Here is an 18,806-nt window from a genome sequence, read left to right on the forward strand (position 1 = left end):
GTCCCCCAACGCAATATTCCACCTCTCCACCAATTCCAATATTGGTGGCCAAGTGGTGGGGGGTGGGGGTCTTTCTGGAGCGTTAGTACGGGTGTTGTGGGCTGAAGGGACTAGTTTCCAGTGGGCTAGTATGGACATTGTGGGCCAAACGGATTCTTGGGCTGGTGGTTCGGTTACTCAAGCATGTTGTGCTGGCAGCTCACTCATTCACGGCTGGTGGGCTGGCAGTTGACATGACTATTCCTTGAAATTCCATTTCAAGCAGGGTGCAAGGCCACCAAATTCAAATGCAGTTTCTTACCACTTCAAGCAGGGTGCAAGGCCACCAAATTTAAGTGCAGTTTCATACCATTTCAAGCAGGGTGCAAGGCCACTAAAGACAGCGAGTCATGACCTCGCCCTCCTCCATCTTGCAGAGACTGCCATGCCCACACTTCTGGGTTTTATAGTCCCTCCCCCTCCCACCAGAAGGGGCGTGGCCTTCATGGCATGATTGACAGGAGAGAGAATCTCAACATTTTTCAAACACTAATAACTCTTATTTTTCTTCGATGGGAAAAATCCTCGGTAGGAGGGGGACTGAGTAAGATGTCCATGAATCACAGCCGTACGTGATAGTGTTTTTTTTCTAAAATCAATATAAAGCGCAAACAGGAAGTAGTCAAGATTAGACTTTTAATTATATAGAAGGCAAGGCAACTTTAATTAGGCAACACAGCTTTAGCATTTCCAAACCAAAGGCAACACAGCTTTAGCATTTCCAAACCAAAGGCGACACAGCTTTAAGTAGGTAAGTAAGTTTATTGGCCAAGTATTCACATACAAGGAATTTGCCTTGGTGCTCTGCCCACAAGTAACAACATGACATACAGTGACAGTTACGAATGACTCAGAAAACACTAAACATTAATAATAATAAGACATTAATGATAAAACACCATTGATCAAGCATGTGAACCAACAAAATACCAGATCAAAGGAAGGCTACAAATCTTTGCTTGTTGAGTAGAGCAACTACTCGTGGATAAAAACAGTTTTTATGTCTGGCTGTTGCAGCTTTGACAGTCCGGAGTCATCTTCCAGAAGGAAGTTATTCAAAGAGTTTGTGGCCAGGGTGCGAGGGGTCAGTGATGATCTTGCCCGCTCGTTTCCTGGCCCTTCCAGTGTACAGTTCATCAATGGAGGGAAGGTTGCAGCCAATAATCTTCTCTGCTGATCAGACGATTCGCTGCAGCCTCCAGGTGTCGTGCTTGGTGGCTGAGCCAAACCAGACCATGATGGAGAAGGTGAGAACAGACTCTACGATGGCTGTGTAGAATTGGACCATCAATGCCTGTGGCAGATTGTGCTTCCTCAGCTGCCGCAGGAAGTACATCCCCTGTTGTGCCTTTTCGACTTTAGCATTTCCAAACCAAAGGCGACACAGCTTTAGCATTTCCAAACCAAAGGCAACACAGCTTTAGAATTTAGTCTATGCTTAGACTATGCATAGACCAGGCGACCATTTCACTGAACACTTGCGCTCGGTTCGTCAAGGTCTGTTGGATATCTGTTGGATATCCTAGTTGCTAACCATTTTATCTCCTCTTCCATATTGACCTTTCTGTCCTGGACTCCTCCACCATTGCCGCATGCAAACTGGAGGAACTATTCTCTTGGGTAGCTTGCAACCCAACGGTATAAACATTGGATTCTCCAATTTTTGGTAACCAACCTACAAACTTGAAAGAGTGGGTTTACGGGAACTAATTTTAACCTCATGTAAAAGACCAAATCTAATCAATACTTCACTCCCACAGCACCGCGTTGAATTGCACGCCAGGATTTTGCTCACAAATCCTCAAGTCCCAGACTTAGTTTAATGGGAAGTTGATCAATAAAGAGTTAAAGTAACATCAATACATTTTGCTAACCATTTTAACATGTCTTCCCATTCCCGTACTGATCTTTCTGTCCTGGGACTCCTCCATTATCAGAGTGAGGCCACTTGCAAACTGGAGGAAAAACACCTCATATTCTGCTTGAGTAGCTTACAACCCAACGTTATAAACATTGAATTCTCCAATTTTAGGTAACAACAAAACCCTCCCCCTGTCCATACTTCCTCCACATTCTCCTCGCTTCAGGAATACGGAGAGAAAAGAAATGAGCAGAAGGAGAAGGGGAATTGCTGAATGGGTGCATGAGAAGTTTGGTGTAGCCTCACTCTCAGTGGGGGAGTCCAAGGGCAGACAGGTAGGTATCGGAATTGGAAGGGAAATTAAAATGTTCAGCAACTGAGCTCCAGCAGATCCTTGTGAACAAATCGCAAGTGTTTATCAAAGTGGTTGTCTAGTCTATGCACATCGACGTACAAGAGGCCACATCATGTTTTAGGAGCAGAATTAGGCCATTCGGCACATCAAGTCTACTGTGCCATCAGTCATGGCTGATCTATCTTTCCCTCTCAACCCCATTCTCCTGCCTTTGCCCCGTTACCCCTGACACCCTTACTAATCAAAAGCTGTCTCCAATAGACCAGGTCGGAAAAGGTGCAAGTAAACCCCTCTCCCACTGTAAGCCCGGAGGTGAGGGAGGAGGTTAGGGACAGGCAATGGTGCCTTCAATGTAGTCCCACCACCAGTCGCATCTTCCCATCTCCACCACTTTCAACACAGACCACGCTCTCCAAGATTCCTTGGTTCACTCATCTCTCCCATCGTGAGGCACTTTCACCAACTACCTACGTAAAGGCACTATCATCCTGAACTTCTTCTCAAGCAAATGATATTCAAAGAAAAAAATAATGAAAACTGACTGCAGTATTATACAGTTGTATCTGCAGAGTTTATAATAAATATATGAGATACATAAGAGATCTCAAACATTCACATTCAACATTCACATGGAAAGAAACCTTCCGTAAATGTTTTATCTCTTGTGGTTGCATGAAACTCTTGCCTCTTTCTGTGCTGACTCTGGATAGTTTGGGGGTAAATACAATTTAACCAATTCATTAAAAAAAAAGTACAATTATATTTTTCTGGGTACAACTAAAACAGTTGAATGGGCTTCATGTGGGAGATTTCAAGACTACCAAGAATATATATATTAAAAATATTAGTCTCAATAGAACTGAGCAGAGACAATGAGGGGGATATGATAATTGGTGTCGTTGGGTTGGAACAAAAAGATTCAGTTAAAATCCTCATTCACGGTTACCTCCCTGTTACTCTCATTGCAGGAAGGAACTTCCCAATCATTTGGTTCTATTAACTGGGAATCAGTGGCAAAAACAAACATTTCTCAGTTATGTTTGCCCAAATCTGATGTGAAGCAGATCAACGAAGCATTGCATGCATCGCAGGTAGAATCATTTATAATGCAAACCCCATATTAAATCAACCTATTATCTGCAGTTCTATATAATTAAATAATATGTTAAAGGGATGTAGAAGACAAAAAAAATGCAGAAAAAAGCATTCAGATATAATGAGAAATGTATAGTATGTGATAAGACCAGGAACGATTGCTATAAATACATGTTTAAAGCTAGTCACATTTTACAACAATTACTTAAAATATAGTAAGAAATGATAGTAAAATTAACAACGGTTGAATTGAGTTTTACTATCTTTGGTGTAAACCAGTATCTGCAGTTCCTTCCTACACTGTTTCAGTTTTAGTGGGCATTACGGAAAAGTTCCAGTTGAATTTCTTGTCACTGTGAGCACAACCACACAGATAAGAGTTTATCAGCCAGACTTTAAAGACACACATTCTCAACAGCACCACACCCCGATGGCTACTGGAATGTTGATGACAAAGATGTGGCTGCCCCTGTTCTGCAAGAGAAGAGGAAATGTGCTTCCAAGTTCAGTGAAACGTAGTTGGAGAAGCTGATAAACAATGGCACCCACAGGGATGCCCTGTGTTCAAGGAAGTGACAATAGTTAAACCTCCGGGTGAGGCAACATCTATGGAGAGAAGGAATAGGCGACGTTTTGGGTCGAGGCCCTTCTTCAGTTTCTCCAGCATTATTTGAGTTTCTCCAGCATTTTTTGTCTACCTTCGATTTTTTCAGCATCTGCAGTTCTTTGATCTGATCCACTGATTTTGGCAAACATGCCTCAGTTCTGCTTGGTTTGGCCATTGAATACAAACATAGAAAATAGATGCAAGAGGAGGCCATTCGGCCCTTCGAGCCAGCACCGCCATTCATTGTGATCATCCACGATCAGTAACCCGTGTCCGCTTTCTCCCCATATCCCTTGATTCTGCTAGCCCCAAGAGCTCTATCTAACTCTCTTTAAAATTAATCTAGTGAATTGGCCTCCACTGCCTTCCGTGGCAGAGAATTCCACAAATTCACAACTCTATGGGTGAAAAAGTTTTTTCTCATCTCAGTTTTAAATGTCCTCCCCTTTATTCTTAGACTGTGGCCCCTGCTGGACTCCCAAAACATTAAGAGATAAAGCGCGGGAACTGGCTCTTCGGCCCACCGAGTCCGTACCGACCAGCGATCCCCGCACATTAACACATCCTACACACACAAAGGACAATTTATAAATATACCAAGCCAATTAACCTACAAACCTGCACGTCTTTGGAGTGTGGGAGGAAACCGAATATCTCGGAGAAAACCCACGCGGTCACGAGGAAAATGTACAAATTCCATACAGATAGCATCTGTAGTCAGGTTCGAACCCAAATCTCTGGCTCTGCAAGCGCTGTAAGGCAGCAAATCTACCGTTGCGCCACCATGCCGCCCGTATGCCCATCACTCCCACCAATTCACTAGTTTAATGAAAACAAGTGCTTGAGAAGACTTCCCATGGCTACCTACAGGAGATTGCCACGGAGGTTTCTGTCAGGGACAACATAGACTACAGTAGAAACCAATTTTGCAAGAAACCCTCTCATTCTCCTGTATCCTCCAACCTTAGGATTGGAGCTTGCTAAATCACTCCCTCTTTGTCCCTCTTGCACTGTTTGTTCTCTCATTCACGCATACAACCTACTTATGATGTGCCTTCATTCTCCACAAACTACTGCCCTTCTCAATGCATTTTCCCATTCAACTATAGTTGAGCAACACCTGCCTTTTTACCTCTTGTCCCATTTTCCAGGAACCCATACAGTCCTTCCAGGTGAAGCAGCGATTAACTTATACTTCTCTCAATTTAGTACATATGAAGCTCACAGTATGGTTTCATTTACATTGGAGATATCAAATACCAATTGGTGACAGCTTATGTGTTGGAAGGAACTGCAGAGCAATGTGCTGGAGTAACTTAGCGGGTCAGGCACCATCTCTGGATAAAAAGAATGGGTGATGTTTCGGGTCGGAATCCTTCTTCAGACTGAAAGTTAGTCTGACTTTCTTGAAAGTTCTTGGCTTTCAGTCTGAAGAAGGGTTCCGACCCAAATTGTAATCCATCCTTTTTCTCCAGAGATGCTACCCGACTACCTGAGTTACTCCAGCACTTCGTGTCTATCTTGCGTGACAGTTAGCTGAGCATGGTCTGCCTCAGTGAGCGGTGAGCTGATTGTTATCACTCTTTCCCTATCTCTGTTTATTTGCACTGACAATATGGTCCTTAAAGACAGCTCTTCCCTTCATAAGTGGCAAGCCCCATCTCCGGAATTGTTTTCTCAGCCAATCTGAGCTTTCAGCCAACAATCAGAGTAATTCTCCATACTACTTCCACTTTGATCTCTCCGTCTTCATTCTTCTCCTTTGCTTTGCTCGACATGGGATACATGTACAATGTGCAGCGGGGTACAAGTACAACGTAAAATCACAGACACATAGACTCAGACAAAGACACAAAAACAAATTACACATAAGTTACACATAAATTACAGAATTTAAAAAAAAAGAAAGACATATTATGGCAAAAACATAATTAGAAAAAGAAGCAAGTCCATAGTGGTGCAAGAGATGTCCCATAATGTTCCATAGTCGAGGTAGAATTATGGCTGTGTAGGTTGCATCAAGAATTGGATTGTTGTAGGTATATAGCTGTTCCTTAATCTGGTGGTGTAGGTCTTCAGTCTTCTGAACCTCTTTGCCTGATGGTAGCAGTGAGAAGAGGGCATGGCCCGGATCATGGGGATCCTTGATACACAGACAATGGGTGCAGGAGTAGGCCATTCGGCCCTTCGAGCCAGCACCACCATTCAATGTGATCATGGCTGATCATCCACAATCAGTACCCCGTTCCTGCCTTCTTCCCATATCCCCTTGATTCTGCTAGCCCCAAGAGCTCTATCAAACTCTCTTTTGAATGCATCCAAGTAATCCGAAACATTAACACCCAGGAATTTGGAGTTTCTAACTCTCTACACCCACTGATCCATCAATAAATAACTGGGGCATGGTCTCCCGACAACTCCTTTCTGAAATCCGCACAATGGCAATGTCCATCTTCAGTCATCCAGCAACAACAGTACTATAATAATCTTGAATGGATTCACTCGGATTCACTTTGAGAAGCCTGTGCTGTCGTTCCATTATCCAAATACGTGTGGGTTTGTAGGTTAATTGGCTTCTGTAAATTGCTTCTAGTGTGTAGGAAGTGGGTGTGAAAATGGGATAACATAGAATTAGTGTGAACGGGTGATTGATGGTCGGCATGGACTCGGTGGGGAAAAGGGCTTGCTTCCAAGCTGCATCTCAAAACCAAACCACTGAGAAGCGAGGAAACTCACCCAGTACAATGTTTTAATATCGTCACTCATTTAATACCTGTACATGCTGGTTTATGGGCATTTTTTTTCAAAGCAAGGAAAAAATGTAATGGTTGTCTGATATCTATGGAACTTCCGATGGTCTTGGCATTTTGTAATTAATTGTCAAAATAAAACCCTCCAAAAGTCCCCAAAAAAATCCAATATGATTTGCTTGATGTGGGGAAGTAGTAGTATGTCCTAATCTCTCTGTTTTTTCCCTATGTTTCTCTACCGTTGGAATTGGTCTCATCTGTAATTTTGTTTATTTTTATGACTTAAAATCTTCCAAGAATAGTTTTATTTTGTTAATACTTTTAAAAGAAATGTGTTAAAAAAAAAAGGGGTGGGGGGTCTTTAGCAAGATACTGCGTTAACAGACAGTTAACTCTGGCTGGTGGACAGCGTTCTGGGCAGGGATGCTGTATTGGAACGATGCTCTCTAACAAGCAGCCAATGCTTGGGCATGCCCGAGCACCAGCCCTGAGTTCTGCATTAAGATCCAACAGGATAATTTCTTACCCTGACCTGGACTGGAGTACCTCGGCGGATCAGGCAACATCTCAGGAGAACATGGATAGGTGAACTTTCGAGCCCGGACCCTTCTTCAAACTGTGTCTACACCCATCCCTCTGTTTTATAAACGTGGATAAACCCCAAATGCCAAGTAAATCCATTTATAACCCACAGTTCGGTCATCGACAGGCGAATCGACTCCTCTTTTTGTTCCCGATGGAAGGTACGAAAATAATAGTTAACGAAGAAAAGAGATAGAAGGACGTGACATCAAATCGATGAGCGTTTGTTTACCTTTGTTTCGATCGAAACCGCGATTAGGTGAAAAGTATATTTCCAGAAAAAGTAGCGACTGTTGGAGAGCAAGCGCCATTCGCCGTGCAGCATGAGATTATTTTCGACCAGGTTGTTCCCGAGTGTGTGAAAACTACACTTGTCCCTCTCATTTTTGTCTGCACCCATCACCACGCTCTCGCCTTTAAATGAGACTTCATCCGCCCCGCTTCTAAGCTTAGCATTGCCATAACATCAAACCCCAAAATAAAATTATTTGCACAGGAAAGAAATAAAGAAATGACTGAAAACCCCCCACAACGCACCCTGATAAAACGGAAAGCAATTACTGCACCACTAAGAAGTTTGCATGCAGCCCCCGTGATGGTATGAGATGGGAGTAACGTTGATATTCTGGAACAACTGTTGGAAACAATCAAAGTCATCTGGATCATGGAACATTAGTGTTATGTGCTCGGCTCCAATATATCAGATAACAACGAGCGTACAAAATAGGGACCTGGTTTCTTGCTACACTCCAGTGCGGTTATCAGGAAGGACAACCGGCCTTTATGGTCAAGTTAAGACATAATATTTTTAACAACTTTCAACATAAAGGATATAAAAAGTGTGATGCTAGAAACGTGGCGACTCTTGTGTACTGCCTCAGTGTAATCTACTATTCTCATACTTCCCGTACTTAAGCACTTGCTTATAGTACAGTGAGATCTTTACAGAATTGTGTGCAGGAAATTTCACTGTACCTAGTAACAATAAAGTACCATTGAACACAACTCATTCAACAGGAAAAAAAGAGGATTAATGGGTAACAGTGTAAACTACTGACATAGGCTACAACTATTTTATTTATTGTATAACTATTACAAGAATGGGCAGTGCATCAATAAGATTTAAAGAATGGCGATCGCCGTTCCTTGTTTGAATCAATGTAGAACTAGCCACCTTATGGGGGATAGCCCTGAGGAAGTGCATAAAACCTTACTGAACAAAATGAGATACAGTACCATGTAGTTGAGTGTGCTGTTGACAGCCACCACTTATTACCCAGAATAACTGATATAAATATCACCAGCAACCGCCTGCCAGGGAAAAAATAGCAAAGATAAAACTGCTTATGGTGATAACTCTGTGGGCAGCCAGAGTGGAGATGATTGGGAAATTCTCCTGCAAATCAAGCATGTTGCTCATGCAGCTAGAAATAATTTTATGCAAACGCCAAATTTGTAACTTATCTCCCTACATTTTTCTGCTGAATTTACCCCATTTTTATTAGAAAGTGCTGATGTAGTTTATTTTATGTTCATATGTTCTGATTTTCAGTATGAATTAACGTTGCTATACATAAGGATGCTGATTCACACTGTCCCATCTTCAAATTCCTTGGCTGCACAAGACGTCAACAAACTAAAGGAACAGAATTAAATGCTGCCATTTATTTGACACCTTTCAGGTCCAAAATTGCACAAAGCAAAACCACACGAAAAGCTATGAGATATATGGTGAGATGTTCTTAATTAGTGATGTTGAGATAAGTATTAACCAAAGTACTTCATCTACTCACCTTCAAAATAATGCTGTGATATCATGTACATCGATCTGAGAGGGATTCTGTTTTAAAGTGATCCAAAAGATGGTTCTTATGATTCTCTTGCACTCTCCTGCTACTGCATTGAAGAATCCGTTTAGCTTTTGTGCACCGGTTGCTTGAGTTGGACTTGAACCCCAAACTCTGTCGGTGCATCATCAAATCATGGTGAGTACCTTAATAAAATACGTCAATTTTTTGTTCACATGTGTGCTGACCACAGCACCAACAACTTGCATATGTGTTTTTCCAAATATAGTAAGACCTCGCAGGAGCCTGCACATGGACTTTGTGAGATTGTCTGTAAAGGTAGGGATACGGAGAAAGATTTTAAACATGATTACAAAGTAAAAAATTGGGTAAGGAATACCAGAAGGCAGGAGCATAATGGCAGAGAGAGCTGCGGAACCAAATTCCATTCAAGTTGAGATGGAATCCACCTTAAAAATGTAGATGGTAGGAGGAGAACCTCATCAAGATCCGTTGCTGGAAGGCTATGGAGGGGGAGTCACAAGGAATTAATGAGGTAAAGCTGGATGGCATGGACAAATCTGGAAACTACAGTATGTTTGCAAAATGTCACAACAGTGATGACAGTAAAAATAATGTGGCTATTGCTTCATATGCGAGTGTCGTCTTCCTAAATAATTCCAGTCTAGTTTATTAAATTGACATTAAGAAGATGGGTCTGTTCTCTTTTGAATACTACCATTTACTAAGTAACTTGGAAATATGGTCAAAGCCGACTGTTTGATAATTTTGAAATTCAGTTTGCCAGGTCTTTTCTTCTTCATTTTCGTTCTGGATTTACTTCCGATGGCTTTACTTTTCCCTCCCTAGCTCAGGTGTTCTGTTGCAACTGAATCGGTCTTGCTGCAATTTTGTCTGAGGTGGCTAACTCAGTGCAGCTAGCAAATTTTATTCATACGGTGTTTTGGACCAAATATTTGATGTGCCATAGAGAGTCCACATGCTGGAAACGTATCCTGTGGTGAAACCCCTCCTAATACTTTTTTTTCCTTTGGAGTTCCAGTAAACTTTATGTTACATGAATAAAGTACATTAAGGATGGATTATATTGCTGTCCATAAACTTAGGAGGGAATAGAGCAGTCACAATCGCTCGACCAATAGTTTTCAAAGATGGAGGTTGGCTACAATAACTTTAAAATCAGAGCAATGGGTGAAATGATAATGAATTATTGTTTGGAGTTATGGCAAGGGAATGGTACCCAGATAGAACAGACCGCTCTGAAATGTCACTCAGCAAAATATATTTTGGAGCCACTGGCTTTTATATTTAGTTCATGTAGATGTCACTGAGTTGGTGATTCTGATATATTTTTAGATTTGACTTTGTGCCAGCTGAATCAATTGGACATAGATGTTTGGTTATGTTATAGTGTTGTACGTGGCAACAACCATCACAGAAAGATTAAAGATCCCATCTCCTCAGCAGATCTTTACCGATATCCAGAAATGTGATCTTGCTGGATAATGAGCCTATGATTGCAATGTGAAAAGAATTTGATCTGGAGGAATGAAAAATATCTTTGCCTTATTTCTTTTAACATTGGGAGGGTGTTAAACAGCAGCTACGAAACGGACTTGCCAAAGTGAGAAATTGATCCATTGCCAAAGAGGCTCTGCTGCATGAGCTTGGAGCATACTTTGTAATGGACAGAACTGAATGTGTGCTCTTTCCTCACATTTACAGGCAGACATTAAACACGCAGCCTGAGGTCCAAGATGAACCAGATGCAGACACTTTTAACCTCGCGCTTCACCACTGGTTCCACCACGGGAGTAATGGAAGAGACTGATTTGCTGAGAGACATTTTTTATTATTTTTGCCTCTTGCTCTTACAGGGGCGGCTGACTTTGAACTCATACAGTCTAGCTTTTAACCATCTCCCATTTAACCAAGGAACTGAACGGGTCAGGGGGGAGGAAAAGAGGGGGGATCAAATATAAATGAGGGACACGGATGGAAGATCAGATGTTGTTTTCCCCTCTAGAAGCTGCTCCCCAACTACTTCCGCCAAATCTTGCCTTACACTATCAAAATTTGTCTTTCCTTAGTTTAGGGATCTAACTTGAGTACTAACTTCATATTTTTCTACCTTCAAGAGGTCCATCATATAAATGTGATTTATTTTCTACCCCCTGAGGAGGTGACTAATTTGAATTTTCTAAAACTTCTTGCTTTACAGATGGGTGGAAAGGTTTAGAGGGATATGGGCCAAACATGGGCAAGTGTGTCTAGTGTAGATGAGGCATCTTGGTTGGCATGGAGAAGTTGGGTGCAGTTGCAGGTGCAGTCACAGGACAAGATACTAAACTGAGGCCTTGTCAGCTCTCCCAAATAATTGTAAAATATCACATGCAATAATATTGAAGAAGAGTAGGGAAGTTTACTCTGTGAACCTGACCAACTTTTAACCTTCAGTCAATGTTAAAAACAGGCTACCTTGTCAGTACTATATGTTGATTCTGGGAGATTACCAATCAAACTGCCGCATTGCAACAATGACTACATTTCATTGTCAAGAATTCTTTTTGACTATTATATTTAAACTATGCTTTAAAATGATTTCTAAAAGTGAATAGAAAGACACAATGTTATTGCAGAATTTCATTGTTTATTTTCATTCCATAATTGCAGGTTATGTTAAATCCTGGGTGGAACAAAAACAGTGAGAAATCTATAACAGACTGCAAAAAGGAGAAAATTCCTCCCTAATTCCCTCAGATAATCTAACAAGGTCCAGGAATCAGGGGGGTACCATGAGGCATTATTAGACATTCTCAACTATTTGCCCCTACCCTGTTTGTCGCAATCACTGCAGGATCAAGAGCAGCTGGGAATATTTCTGTCCTTCAGGCTAATCTCAGCGCTCCTGGAATACATACTTTGCATTATTTTCATATCTTGCAATAACCCTGTCTGCCAAAAAGGGTATCTAATAACCTTGTGAAACGTATAATATTGCCTGCCCCATTGCTGCATTGAGTAGTTTAAAACTGTTTGTCTTTTTAATGCTTTAATCTGTAGCCCTTTGAATGAGAGCTCCTGTTAATATTAAGCACTGCCAAGGGATCAAGCTTTTTTTCATTCATTTTAAGCTGTTAAATATCCCAACTATAACCTGCAAATAAAATATCCTTTAAATCTGTAATTGTCTCCCCAAGCCGGGGTACTAATTTTCAGTAATTAACTTAATTACTTGTCTTTGTATTTACTCCAAGATCTGGATATCCCTTTGCAGTACAATTCCGGGAGTGTAATCAGTGCAAGAGCCATAATTCGTGAAAATTAATTATTACTTTTGGTTACTTTAGTTCCATCTCTCAGAATACGAGTCCTTTGATTGATTTCTCTGGAATGTCAGAGTTGTCCTGATATAAGTAGATAATATTATAAGAGGCAGAAATAGGGTACACAGTCAGAACCTTTTTCCAAGGTTGGAAATATCAAATACTAGAGGGCATGGCTTTAAGGTGAGAAGGGCAAAGTTTAAAGGAGATGTGCGGGGCAAGTTTTTTTTGTGTTTTTTTTTTACACATTGGGTGATTAGCCCTGGAGCCTGCCACTGGGGATGGTTGTGGAGAGAATTTTGAATAGGCACGTGGATATGCAGAGAATGGAGAGATATGGATCATGTCCAGTCAGGTAAGAGTTGGTCTTGGCATCATGTTTAATACTAATGTTGTGGGCTGAAGGGACAGTTCTTGTGCTGAACTATTCTATGCTCTATATGTCTTGCCAAAACTGAACTCCTTGTAAAATCCCACAACGAGTTTCACATCTCTGTTGAAGGTCCATGCAGGGGACATTCTACATGTAGTCAAGTCTCACTGTCTGGCTTGACTGAATAAATGCTTTGACTGGACATCGTATGTTTATTTTGCATAATTTTTCATTTATTCTAAAGCTTTCAATTTTCTAATGGTGTGTGTGTGTGTGTGTGTGTGTATTGAACTACTAATTGCTATTAAGGGATGAATGAATATATAAATATATTCACTCATTCATTAGTAGAGTTGAAACTTTCAGCTAAATCTTTGCCTCTTCTTGCAATTTTTAATGGATGCTTCTGTATTTGTGCTCTTATTCTGCACAGTACCCCTGAATTATTCCATGCTCCTGTTGGGATTTAAATCACACAATAAGATATATGTATTTATTTGCCGATTTCCAATGTATTTCAACCTTGGTCCAGAATTTTCTTGAAAAATACTGCATGTTCAATGGACTATATTCCCCCTGTGGCAGTAACTCCAATGAGGAAGTGAGAGCCTATAAATCATCACGTAAGGCTGATGATTAATGTTGCTACACCACATACCTAAAAAAAACACCATCGGTCATTCAAAATTTCAAGAATTTCTGCATTAGGCACAGTTAAAACCACATGACCTTGAAATTCTTCAGCATGATTGAAAGGACTTCAGTTTTGGGTCTAAGGCACAATGTGTTGTTATGATCTGGGAAGGTGGTGGAATTAGTGTCATAGAGTCATACTGCATGGAAACAGACACTTTGGCCCAACTTATCCATGCCAACCAAAATGCCCCATCTGGCTCATCACATTTGCGCACGTTTGGCCGATATCCCCCGAACCCTTTCCTATCCATGTAACTCTCCAACTTCTGTTAACACATCTGCCTTAACTACCTCCTCAGGCAGCTCATTCCATTTATCCACTTAAAAAGTGAAAAAGTTGACCCTTAGATTTCTATTAAATCTTTCCCCTCTCACATTAAACCTATGTCCTCTGGTTTTTGATTCCCCTATCCTGGGTAAAAGACTCTGTACATTCACCCTACTTGTCTTGTGTCTTCCTCGTACTCAACTGTGCATTATTTGGTTATTCCATTATTGTACTTGATAACTATTTTGCAGTACTCAGATTCTACACTATGAAATTGCACTATTCTGTTGCACTTATTTTATTTATGTTGTATTTATCACTCCTATATGTATTCTGTGTACTCTGTGGGCATCACGTGAACAAGGAATTTCATTGCATCCTGGTGTATAATTACGATAAAATAATCCAATACTTATGAAAAATGAAAGGCAAGAAATATTAAACTATAATCACAAAAGTAAAAATGCATTTTCAGAAAAATAGTTCAATGGTCCTTTATTGTCACATGTACCATTTAAGGTACAGTGAAATTTGATTTACCATACAGTCATACCAGAAAAAAAAGCAACAAGATAAACAACTACATAAAAGTTACCATAAACATCCACCACAGCAGATCCCACACATTCCTCACAGTGATGGAAGGTAATAAAGTCTTATCTTCATTTATCCCACCAATGTCTCTGCTTCAATTCAAATTCCCGAAACAAGCATCCTTCAAAATATATCTGCATTCTTCCTTTTACAGTTCTGAATAACATAATTATATAAACATATAAACACCTGCTTTAAAAGGGCATTAATTATACCGGTGCCCAAGAAGAGTAAGGTGACGTGCCTCAATGACTATCGATCAGTGGCACTAACGCCGGTGGTGATGAAGTGCTTTGAGAGGTTGATCATGGAGCAAATCAACTCCTACCTCGACAAAAACCTGGACCCACTGCAGTTCGCGTACCGCCACAACAGATCAACGGTGGATGCGATCTCGCTGGCCCTCCACTCCGCACTGGACCACTTGGACAACAAAAACTCATATGTCAGGCTGTTATTCATTGATTACAGCTCGGCATTTAACACAATCATCCCCTCCAAACTGGTTACCAAACTCGCAGAACTGGGTCTCTGCGCATCCCTCTGCAACTGGATCCTCGACTTCCTCGTCCACAGACCACAGTCTGTTCATATTGGTGGAAATGTGTCAGCCTCGATAACAATCAGCACGGGAGCACCTCAAGGCTGCGTGCTCAGCCCCCTGCTGTACTCACTCTATACCCATGACTGCGTAGCGAATCACAGTGCGAACTCCATCATCAAGTTTGCTGACGACACCACTATTGTGGGGCGTATCACTGATGGGGATGAGTCAGAGTACAGAAGAGAGATCGAGCAACTGTCCATATGGTGCCAGCGCAATAACCTGGCCCTCAACACCAGCAAAACCAAGGAACTGATTGTGGACTTTGGAAGGAGTAGGAGGGGGACCCACAGCCCCATTTATATCAACGGGTCGATGGTTGAAAGGGTCAAGAACTTCAAATTCCTGGGCGTGCACATCTCTGAAGATCTTTCCTGGTCCGAGAACACTAACGCAATTATCAAAAATGCTCATCAGCGCCTCTACTTCCTGAGAAGATTACGGAGAGTCGGATTGTCAAGGAAGACTCTCTCTAACTTCTACAGGTGCACAGTCGAGAGCATGCTGACCGGTTGCATCGTGGCTTGGTTCGGCAATTTGAGCGCCCTGGAGAGGAAAAGACTACAAAAAGTAGTAAACACTGCCCAGTCCATCATCGGCTCTGACCTTCCTTCCATCGAGGGGGTTTATCGCAGTCGCTGCCTCAAAAAGGCTGGCAGTATCATCAAAGACCCACACCATCCTGGCCACACACTCATCTCCCTGCTACCTTCAGGTAGAAGGTACAGGAGCCTGAAGACTGCAACAACCAGATTCAGGAATAGCTACTTCCCCTCAGCCATCAGGCTATTAAACCTGGCTCGGACAAAACTCTGATAATTAATAACCACTTTCTGTTATTTGCACTTTACCAGTTTATTTATTCATGTGTGTATATATTTATATCATGATATATGGACACGTTTATCGGTTTTGTAGTAAATGTCTACTAATTTTTCTGTGTGCTTAAGCAAAGCAAGAATTTCATTGTCCAAAACAGGGACACATGACAATAAACTCACTTGAACTTGATAATTGGCAACATTGAAACGGTTCAACCAAAGAGGAATTGGAGATCACCTTCAACATCTCACATTTTTAGCATTCATTTTTTTCATTCGCCACTCCTGGTTTTCCTTCATTTTTCACAACTTGCATCAATTCCAGAGATATGTTTTTTTATTTACTAGCCATCACCATCCACATGTAGCTAACACCACCACCACCACCACCTGTATACATTGCTCTATCATGGTCTTTTAATTTGTTATTTTTGCCTCTTTTCCTTTTAACTTAAAACGTGTTTTATTTGTACTTTTCTCCAGTTCTGATGAAAGTTATTTACCTGAAACGTTACCACAGTTTCTCGCGCCACAGATGCTGTATGACCTGCTGAGCAGCACTCTAGCATTTTCTATTTCATATTACCAGCAGTATTTTCCTCTTAAGAAAAAAACACTCTTACCTTTGTCTCTTGCCTCACCTTTGACTTGCCATCCCTCCACCTCTCCAAGATACCTGTGCCCCATCATTGGCAGCCCTGACTTCAAGGGCCAAAATCTTTAAAGATACTCCCTCATCTGGCTTTAGTTATTCGTAATAATATCTGCCTTAGAGACTGGATGTCAACTTTGTTTGATGACAGCTTACTACCTTGATGGTGCTGCTACATAAACACACGTTGTTGTTATTGACTGACGTTGCTCCAGATTGCGTCTGCCCGCCCTCCCGCAGCAGCAGTAGCTGCAGCTCCTCCCGGAACCTTCGCAAGGGGCATCAGCAGCGGAGGGAAGGAGTTGTGGAAGCGACGTGGAAGCGGTGCCAGACAGGTGAGGGTCCGGAGTGTCTCCCTGCGGCCTGGGGGCGTTCGGATGCTGGACGGAGCCTAACTTTCGGCCCCTTCCTTTGGGCTCGGGCCTTCCTTCTTGGCATGTCAGCTGGGCCCGAGCTCAGGCCGGCCCCATTGTCCGGGTTACTTGCGGCGGGGATGCTCCTGGTCCCGATGCCGGCTCCTGAGCTCGGTGTGAGGTCGAGTTGTTGAGCTGGCGCAGTTCTGCCCCCGCAACCCATCCCCGGCTTCAATGTTCGCCCACCCGCTGTGAAATCCAGGTGAGGGGAGGTCATGTCAGGCCAGGCCAGGCGAAGAAGGTCAATGTGTCTCACACCCACCAAAGGATGGGCCTCGCGTCCTTGCCAACAGTATCGATGGGCTGAACTCTCGTGTCAATCCCATGTCAATGTCTTCCCGCAGCATCCCGCAATCCAGCAGCTACACCAGGTCTTAGTATATTATGTAGTAGGATACTGGAGACAACCCAGTTCTTGTTTTAACGGAGGGAGTCTAAGCAAGGTGATGTAATTTTAAACGGAGCTTGATCATTCGAGTGTGTATTGGGAAACACTTGCACTCAAACGTAGATCATTTAAAAGTGAAATCCATAGACTCTCGAGGTAATAAAGGCACTGAAAGTTCTGCACCCAAGATAGGTGGATAGAATTGTTAGATCACCCATGATTGCATTGCATGGTGTAACGGACTTGGCTGGCCTGTTTGTATATTCCTGGGGCCGTGTGATCTTTTGTATCCACGTTGAAGAGATTAGCAACACCCATTACTGTAGTGGATATGGCTTCAAATATTCAAATCACAGCACCGGAAATTGGAGGAACAGCACCTCATATTCCGCTTGGGGAGTCTGCATCCTGGGGGCATAAACATCGAATTCTCCCAATTTTGTTAGTCCTTGCTATCTCCTCCCCTTCCTCAGTCCCCCTGCTGTCTCCTCCCATCCCCAGCCTTCGTGCTCCTCCTACTTTTTCCTTCTTGTCCCGTCCCCCCCCCCTTCCCCGATCAGTCTGAAGAAGGGTTTCGGCCCGAAACGTTGCCTATTTCCTTCGCTCCATAGATGCTGCTGCACCCGCTGAGTTTCTCCAGCTTTTTTGTGTACCTTGTATGTCTTCAAATATGGTCTAGGTGTTAAACCTTTAACACTTCTAACATGTGAACAAATATGCTGCCTCAGAACTATTGTTTTATTGAGATGCACCAGTTTCCTCTTTGCATCATGAACGTACAGTGAAATCAAAATGATGAGATGAATTACCATGTAAATGTAAATTGGATTTATGCTCTTTCTGAGTAACAGTAAATTGTTTATTTGTGTAAACTTATTTGTTACTGTTTTATCAACAAACATTCATTTCCCAAATAATATATATTTTAAGGGGAGAGGAAAATGTAGCAGGGCAGGGGAATTAATTGCTTTATAAAGAAGGAGATTTGAACATCATATCCTGTGTATTTTTATTTATAATTTGTCGATGAATCTCTAGTAATCTGTTTAGTTCAGATTTTATCTAGCGGCTGTTTTTTATTGAATATTATTCAATTACTTTATTATTGATACGTTACTTAAAGTGAAGCAACATATTGCAGTTTTTCGTTACATGTGATTCTATATACTTGGAATTTGTTGTCAATAAAAGCAAGTACATTAGCTCTACTTTAGAGGCGGCACAGTGGCACTGCTGGTACAGTCGCTGTCTCACATTGCCAGAAATCTCCCTGCATTGGTTTCCTCCAGGGACCCCAAAGACGTGTGGGTTTGTAGGCTAATTGGCCTCTGTAAATTGCCACGAGTGTGTAGGGAGTGGACACGAACGTGGGATAGCATGTGGCAACAGTTGATTGGTGGTCGGCTTGGACTTGGGCCAGAATCCATACTGTGTCAACTAAGTTGCAATTTATTTTGTTATTTTCTATAAATTCTGTTGTGGAAATGGAAACATATCGGTGGATTCTGTTGCCTCCCTCTACAAGGCCACAAGTGCAGATATTGTTGCAGTAATACTTTGTTACAGTGTAACCT

General features: G+C 41.9%; 1 protein-coding gene across 1 annotated transcript in view; it reads left to right on the plus strand.

Annotated features, from left to right (window-relative positions):
• Positions 1–16,515: 16,515 nt before the first annotated feature.
• Positions 16,516–18,806, plus strand: part of psme3ip1 (proteasome activator subunit 3 interacting protein 1) — a 56,026-nt gene continuing 53,735 nt past the window's right edge. The window contains exon 1 of the mRNA XM_055648548.1: positions 16,516–16,766. The gene's annotated coding sequence lies outside the window, so the exon portion shown is untranslated. The remainder of the gene's footprint in view (positions 16,767–18,806) is intronic.

This window comes from Leucoraja erinacea, chromosome 17 (assembly GCF_028641065.1).
Source record: "Leucoraja erinacea ecotype New England chromosome 17, Leri_hhj_1, whole genome shotgun sequence".
NCBI lineage: Eukaryota > Metazoa > Chordata > Chondrichthyes > Rajiformes > Rajidae > Leucoraja > Leucoraja erinaceus.